Here is an 8,606-nt window from a genome sequence, read left to right as displayed (position 1 = left end):
ATTTGCATATAGTATTTTCTGGGAGAGAAACGTTGGGAAAATCACGAACTGCTCCTAGCTTGTTTGCCTTATGTATTTGAGTAAAGATTAGATGCCTCAATATTTTGTGCCACAACCAACTTTCTTCTACTTTGCTTAAGTAACATTTTTCTAGACCACCTTCCAAGACATAGACATTACCTGGAGTTCTTGTTTCTTTTACTGCGATTTTCGCCGATATCGAGATTTCGAACCACACGGTTCTTTGATCTGAAAACAACTTCATTCCCTTGGTCACACATCTGGCTAACACTTAACAAGTTATGCTTTAACCCATCAACAAATCAAACATTTCCACATTTAACTTTTTCTTTTAGCAAAATAGTTTATTTTCCTTTGATATCAACAGCCGAATTATTACAAAAGGTTACGTTTTTTTCATTCTTTATTTCATTAAAAGACATAAACTTATTTTTATCACTTGTAATGTTTTTTGAGCATCCACTATTAATGTACCACAGATTTTCTTGATCTCCTGCATATAAAGCTAGACCACAGTTCTCTGATTCAATGGTCTTCCTTTTCCATACCTTAGATGTTGTTGCCATTTGCTCATCCTTAGGTGTTGATCGTCCTTTGCTCCTGCACTCAGATTCTTTATGCCTAAAGTTATTTCAAAACGAACATATGTTTCATATTGAGAGAGAAGGCACTGTAAAAGTATTCATTTACCCCAATCTCATTCTTTTGTTTTCTTACTTCTTTAGTCATGATAGTTTTGTATGCAACACATTGAGCAACCTTATGACCAAAATTGTGACAAGCAAAACATTGTCCATTAAAGTAGAAGTTTCTGGGAGTATGGTACCTTCTAGCCTTGTTTTCTTTTTTATTGTTCCAAGTAGAATTTATCTGAGAAGTATTTGGTCCCTTATTCTTTTATTGTGGGCTGGAGTTTTGTTGACTGCTTCTTTTTGTTGCATTGAGATAGCTTCTTGTTTCTATAGAAGACTTTACATACTTTGATGTTTCTTCATTGTATCCAAGACTTGTCTTTATAATAGGAGAGCGTCGAACTTTGATGATTTCATCTAAGGTTTCAGATCCTTTAGCAAATCTAAGTGGTGAGCTCCAGTATTGCAGCAATAATGCTACAACTCCTAGGACTCCCTTCTTTACTTTTATCAACCCGGTAGTTCGTAACAAAATTGGAAGCGACGGTGTTGTATGCACAAGTACTAGCTCTTGCCACAGCTGTCACTTGGTCAGCTGGCACAAGTCCGCTAGGGGCTTAAGCCAACTTCTACAAGCTCTAAGAAGAAGCTTTTGACTGATGGACGAAAGCTAACTTAAAGAAGGCTGATCTATTTGCAGAAAGAAACTGGAAAGCTAAACGTAAACCCTAGCAAACCCTAATTCTACCAGCTAACCCTACTGATGCAAGAAAGAGGATGTAGGCTACTGAAGGAGATGCCATTGATTTCTAGAAAGTTAAATACATGCATCTAAGCTACTTCTACATTAACATCTGGAAAAAACATCTCTTTGTATTTTTGAATAAGTTGCCAGAGTTATTATGCATATGATTTGACTGTTTTTGGGTTGTGCAGAGGTGGATGGGCGAGAAGAAATGCTTGGAGGAGGTCAAGAAGGTTTAGAGAGGGACTAAGGGGTCCCTAATACCCTTCCATAGAGTTTCACCGAGTTTGGCTATCAAGAAACCTCATTCGTGAGCCTCTACAGGAAGTCTGCAGGGGTTCTACAGGATGTCTGCAACTTTCTATAGGATGTCTGTAACTTTCTACAGGATGTTCATAAATGAGGTTTTTGGTGGATGAATGGAGAGGGAAAGGTGAAGGAGTGAGTGTGGAGGTAGGGTGAGGGTTGGATATGGTCTAGGACTCGGTGGATGGAGTTGTGGATAGGTGTAGATGGCTAGATTTGGTTCAAAGGAGATTGAAGCAATGTTACACATGAAACTAGGGTTATGGAAGCAAATGGCAACCGAGAGGTCAGGATTCTAAGTAGAGGGGGGATTGGATGGTGTTGATGGATAATAAACAGATGAAGGAGTGGTATAGGTGCTCTGCAATGCGTTTTGTCCAACTGATCCAACGAAGACTTGTTACTCAAAATCCTAATTACGTTGACCTAATCTGCTAGCTGCCAGTAAAGAAAATGAAACAGAAGTGTGACCTACAATGAAACCATGTATTTTAACTCATGCAACTAAGCAAGAAAAAGTCTGAACTTGTAACCAACTTCTACACATGAAAATCAAACACTAGTGATTGCATGGCAAAGCAAAATCAGTGTTTTTGTGGGCAGCAAAGTTATCCTGATCCCAGCTCTAGATCCTACTGAAGGAGAGGTGAAACCAGAGATGTTTGATGGCCCTTTTCTTGAAGCTTTTTCTGTTAACAACCTATCAACTAAATCTGAGCACTCAAAAAGTCTTTCTAACCATTAACAGTGACCTAGTTAATCAGCAAAATTTAACCTACTTAACAGAAATGTTTTTGCAAATGCATAAAGAACAACTAACAATACATAGAGGAGGCCTTAGAACTCGGGTTGGGCCCAACCCCAAGAGCTGCAGGCTCCTATAGAGAACTCAGATCTGATGCCAAGTAAAGCTGCTTCTCATTATTCAAAAATAACCGTCATATGAAAGTTGTACAGGAATAGCTACAATAAAATAGGCTGAGCAAAATGACAGCACTATAGTGCAAAATAAACAATAGTTCCAAAAGTAAACTACGAAGGCTGAGGCCTTCCTATTTGTACAATATGAGGGGGCTAGAAGCCCTCCTAGATTCAAGGGACTCGCCTGTCCCAACTGCTAGTGAACAGTCACTCCTCCAAAAACTGCTTGGCTGCCTTTAAAACTCGTTTTGGTGGCCTGTGGAGCTCATTGTTGAGGGTGGATATTTCAAGGAAGGTCATTTAATGCAAGAAACAACCTCCATACGAATCCTCACCTCAAGCTTGGCTGTCAGCTGACCCATGATTGCTTGGTTTTGCTCCAAAATTGGTCCAAAAATCCTGAAATAACCATGTATTAGCCTCCTAGGTAGAGTGACCACCCTTATTCGTTCAAATAACATAAACATACTAGAAAAACATGCATAATCTATGAAAAATGGAGGATTGAACAAGGACAATTAGGTAAAATGAGCCAATAAGTTACCCAATTTTGGGGCTCATCATCACCCCCCTGCTGAATCGGTTGCTCCTCCTCTGAGCAACTAGTCCAGCTCATCATCCTTGATGGCTTTGACCGCTTCCCTCACGTCCCAAGCCTCTGTTGTGATATCCTCTTCCCGGTCATGGAATCCTGCCTTCCTTTCCACTTCCTCCCATTGTCTAACTTCTTCCTCTTCTTTCACTCCTTCTAGCAATCCCAAAAGTAAAGGAGTATTGAATTTCAAGCCAATCCAATTGGCCTGCAAGTTCTGTATCAACTGTTTGTAGAGGGGTACCCTTGCCAAGGCTTCCCTCATCCTAGTGGGAGAGTGGAATTCTTTTACCTTCAAGCTGTGAGCCAGGGTGTTCCACCGCCTTGTGCAGGCATGCATGTAGTTTTCTCCCAACTGTCTCTCCATGTCCTCAAAGTGGGCAATGGCTTGAACCTGTTGCTCAATGTATTCTGGTAGATCCTGAGGATTGTTGGCGAACTGCTGGTGGGCGCTTATCACTGCTGATGGGTCATTTGGCTCTGCTCTGATCATGAGAGGCTCATTGAGCTCTCTGCCTATGATATTGCGGACCTCTGCTGCTCTCTTCTCCTCATGGCTCATCCAAGAGGCCATGGCCATAAGCTGTACATCTCATATCACGATGTTGGGATCCCATGCGTTCATGTCCGGAAGGGCGAAGTTTTGCAAGTAGAACTCTGCCAATTTGGCCCTATCCTCAGATGAACTACTGCCACATAAAGCTGCAAACTGATGATAATTTTGGAAAGGGGTGATGCCCCTTTGGGCCAAGGTATTGATTTGAAACTGTAACCATTGGTCCTTGAGGTATAGGGCATACGATTTTGCAGGCTGCCTACACTGCAGAGCTTCCATTGCCCAACTGGCCATGCAGGCCAGTTGGGCCTCCTTTTCTTGTATCTGTTGTTTCAGAGATTGTGTCTCCAATTCTTTTTCCTGTAGCTGTCAATTCAGTATCTCAAATTCTGTTTGCACCCCTTCCTTTCTTTGTTGTTCATCAAGGGTATCTCTGGCTATTGTGTGCCCCTCCTACTGTTGTTGTTCTCCCAATATGTGAGGCTTGTCTTCCTTCCTCTGTCCCTGTAATTGTAGCTGCTGTCTAAGCAGCTCATTTTATTACTATAGCCTGACTCGCTGGCAGTTTCCCACATGTTTTGCCATAGCCAATTCTCTTCTTGCCTCCTTGAGTTGTTCCTCCAGGGGACCTATATCTGCTACTCCCTTAGACTTGGCGATTTTCATCCATGTGTGGGTCCTCACTCTTTCTTCCTCTAGTGCAAAGAAAAGTGGCACTGTGAATTTCTAAGGAATGATCTTTCTCGACTCCAAAAAGTTATAATGGGAGCCCAAGCTGGGCTGGGGGCTAGGTTCCATAATGTGCTCTACCTCTTCTTCCTCCTGTGGTGATTTGGCTGCCTTACCTTCCATTTCTTCGGTCTCCTTGAGCGTGGCCAATGTTTCCTGTAGAATCGTTTCAGCATCCTGTAGAGAGGCTTTTCTGTCCAATGTTTTCATTCTCTCCCTCCAGGTGGATGTCTTCGGGCTTCCCCGTTCATAAGTGATGGCTACCTTGCAAGGGGACCTCTCCTTTGGTGTGGCAGGGGTGTCAACAATGGTGATTGGTTCCTTGGATGGTGGTTCGGGTCTACCGGTTTTAATCCTCACGCTCCTTCTCGCCTTAAAATATAGTGGAAGCTCCCTCTTCCGCTTCTCCTTCTGCTTGGGGGATGTGCTTAGGGTGGCTAGCACAGCTACTGCCTCCCTAGCTAAAATCTCAACCGATTTCTCCTTCTGCTGCCCTTTCCCCAGACTTCCTGTAGAAAGTCCTGTAGTGGCTGTTTTCTGGCTTCCTGTAGAAGCAGTTTTCTGGATTCCTGTAGAAACAGTCTGTTGTCTTCCTGTAGAACCAGTTTTCCCTGATTTGCCTTGCTTGGCTAGGGGTGCCTTCTCTTTGACTTATGTTGTGGTTGCCTTGGGTGTGCCTTTACTTGTTTGGCCTTTTTCAGTCCTCTCTGCCCGGGTTTGCAACCGCCTCTCCCTTAGCGTTTGTGTTTTTATTCCACTCACAGCTTTGGCCTCAGCAGCTTGCCCTTTTTCTTGCTTTCCCTCTTGCCTTTCCTGTGGCTTTTCCTGTGATGGTTTGCCCTGGGTTTTCTTACCCTTACCTTCCTTACCCTTAGTTTTATTCTCTGCCTCAATATGCTCCTTCTCCTCACTGCTGGACGAAGTGAGTTCTTCAGCCAGAGTTCGGATATCATCATCCTTGGTTATATTACGGAAAATCTCCCAGGAGATAGGGACAATATAAGTATGGAGGGCATCTTCTATTAGGAGCTTGATAAGCCCATGATGAGCCAGTTGGTCTGGTGTCCCCTCCTTTAGTTTTGTGCCACGCTTAATCAATGACTGTAGGAGGAAGTATGGGATGCTCAATTTTTTTTCTGAGGGCAAATTCATCTTATGCCTGAGCTCGGTTAACAAGCGGAAGTGATAACCATACACAATACTAAATCACCCCTCACAGGTAATATACTTCATAATTTGAAGACTGACCTCGCTCCAAAATCGCTAAAGGCTGGCTCTCCAGACCCCATTCTTATCCTCTGAAAATTGTTCTTCTGGTAGGAAAAATTCCTTTTTGGCCTTCTGGCCCAATTTCCTTTCCTCTTTATCCCACGGCATCCCCAATGGCAATTCCATGACCCAACTAATGAGTTGTGGAGTGAGTTTTAAGGTCAATCCTCTGAACTTTACAGTGGCCAGTGTTTTTGATTTGGGCTGCAGAGACCTTAGGAACTCCTCTGTTATTTCGTCATCGTGACCTTGAATTCTGTCACAGAAGGTCATCCAGTGGGTACGAGTAAACAGTTCTACCACCTCGGGAGTTTCTCTCAATTTCTTGGAATCCGAGGGTTCCTTTCAGATAAACCCTCCTGGCATGGTGAAAATACCCTGTTTTCAGCTTGAGCTTCGGTTAGAATGGAAATTCTGATATGGTTTCCCTCCTTGACTCTCAGGACAGGGTTTTTCCGTTGTTTGTATCTCCCCTTTCACCAATTCTCTGGTTATAATACTGTTGCCGCCCAAAACTTGACTTGTCAAACGGAATTAAGCTCTTCACAAACAGAGTGCAGAGCTAATTTTCACACCAACCATGTAACAGTCACAAAATTTTTTATATGTGCACAGGTGAGCCTTACAACGGTTTGTTGTTATAATGGGGAGAGTTTGTTAACAGGAACCATGGGGATGAATATGACGCGGCACCATTTAAAAGAAATTTTGTGTATCATATAAGCAAAGCACTATTCTTGACCCACAGACAGACTGGTTACAATTTTCCCCACTTCAAACAAGCTAGTTCACCACCTTTCGAAAATTAAGCATGGGGATGGCATGTTCGAGCCTACCTCTCTTCGAAATTTCGACTTCCGATGCAACAGACATGGGTTTCTCTACTCCGGGAGCTTTCGCTGTGCTTCACGTAGAGCTCCTTCCTGTAGAGAGCTTATGTTGCTTCTGGAGGACGTCACGGCACTGCGGAGCAATTCTGGGACGCGGGAAGAGTTTGAACTGGGCCGAGAAACTCGGGCTAACGAACTGCAGAGGAGGAGGACGCTCACGTTACTGAAAAACCAGTTGTAGGCGTAAATGACAGTGGTTGATGTGCGTGCTCTGGTCGAATGATTTTGAAATACGGCGCAATTCATGGCGCGGGGGTGAGGTGTCCAGGCCGAGCAGTTAAACAACGTCACGGCCATCATTCCCCAGCGTGTCTCTGACCACCAATGTCTATCTCCGCCATTGCCCGTCGTCATCCCTGTCAGTCCACCGATTTCACTGCAAATCTGTTGATTTCCCCGACTAGACACTTCCCACGTGTCGGCTCCACGTTCTTCCGGCAGAATCGAGCGTAACCATGCTCGTTTGGATCCCACAAGGCAATTCTACTGGTTGTGGGTGGCACTTACCTAAGGTGACCGTGGACGTGTTTCACAGGTTTTTGGACGTGAAACAATGGCTTTGCTCACCGTTGCGTCGTGCACAGGCGTGTGAATTCCCTCGTTCATTTGCTAATGCTGGATGCAAGGCTTTCAGGACCCGGTCCTCTGGTGGTGAACGTTGCATGCACGGCCCCGTCTGTTCTCAGCTGTTGAGGAGGTGTTCATATTTACGCGGAGCTGGTTGCATGCCTCCTGTGTTGATTTCAACTGCTCCTGGCTCCATAGTGTGTATTCCATGCGGATCAGCTGCTACAGGATTCATGTAAGACATCCTGTAGTTGCTTCTCCTCCTGGGCTGCATGTTGAAACGGGCACAGCTATTGTCACGGATGAAGGGTCCTATTGAAGCATTTGACAGGTAGAGTGTGCGAGCTTTTGAACGCTTGATTTGTCCCTTAGAAAAAAAAATGGTAATCTAAGGAACACAGGACTTTTTGCATGACTGTGCAGGAAACAGGTCCAGATTGTGGTAACGGTGGTGGAAATAGATGAAACAGGTGATGGATGGGAAAGATAGGTGGCTGCAGGCCTCATCACCAAACCTCAAGCTTTAAATCCCATTCCAAAATCGAATTTTTCCTGCCCAAGGGTTCTACAGGATGTTTCCTGTAGAAATGCAGAACTTCCTGTAGAAAGCCCTGAAACTTCCTGTAATCTTGACCCGAATGTGTCCAAACCCTGGAAAAAGTGAGTGGCCATGGAGGGAGTGTCGGTGAGGATGCCTGGTAGCTTGGGATGGACCCCTGTCCTTGATTTGCGCAACCCTCTTTATCTCCATTATATCCCTGCAACGTGCAATAATTTCAAAGATCAAACCTGTTTTTTCTTCTTTTTCTTCTTTTTTTCTTTTTTTGAGAGACAGCAGGGGCACCTCTATGAGGTTTTCACCCCCGCTATCTGCCCTGGGCGCCTCAAAGAGGTTTTCACCCAAGGATCTTTTTTATTCCATTTCTTTATTTTTTGAGAGACAGCGGGGGCGCCTCCATGAGGTTTTCACCCTCACTGCCTGCCCTGGCCGCCTCAGAGAGGTTTTCGTCCAGGGATCTTTTTTTCTTTTTTTTTCTTTTTTTTTTTTTATAATCAAGGTGTGACCAGAACAGAGGCAGAACCCTGCTCTATTACCAGCACTTCTTTTTTCACAGTTTCAATGAATTCCTGCCTCGAGAGGGGTTTCTTGTATATTTTCATTCGATGCCCATTGACAAGCATGGGGATGGCTTCTTCATCAATGGTCCTGATAAGGACTGAACCATTGTCATTGCATTTCTCCACTGTATATGGTCCTAACCATCTTGTCCTCAACTTCCCTTTGAAATCCTTGTATCTTGAGTCATACAGCAGCGCCCAATATCCCGGCTGGAATCGCTTTTCATTAAGGTGCCGGTCATGCCATATCTTCCTCTGG

Source organism: Pinus tabuliformis, chromosome 2_2 (assembly GCF_031772625.1).
Source record: "Pinus tabuliformis cultivar Carrire ecotype Pingquan chromosome 2_2, CPIR1, whole genome shotgun sequence".
NCBI lineage: Eukaryota > Viridiplantae > Streptophyta > Pinopsida > Pinales > Pinaceae > Pinus > Pinus tabuliformis.
The sequence above is the reverse complement of the archived record's forward strand: the minus strand, read 5'-3'. Positions refer to the sequence as shown.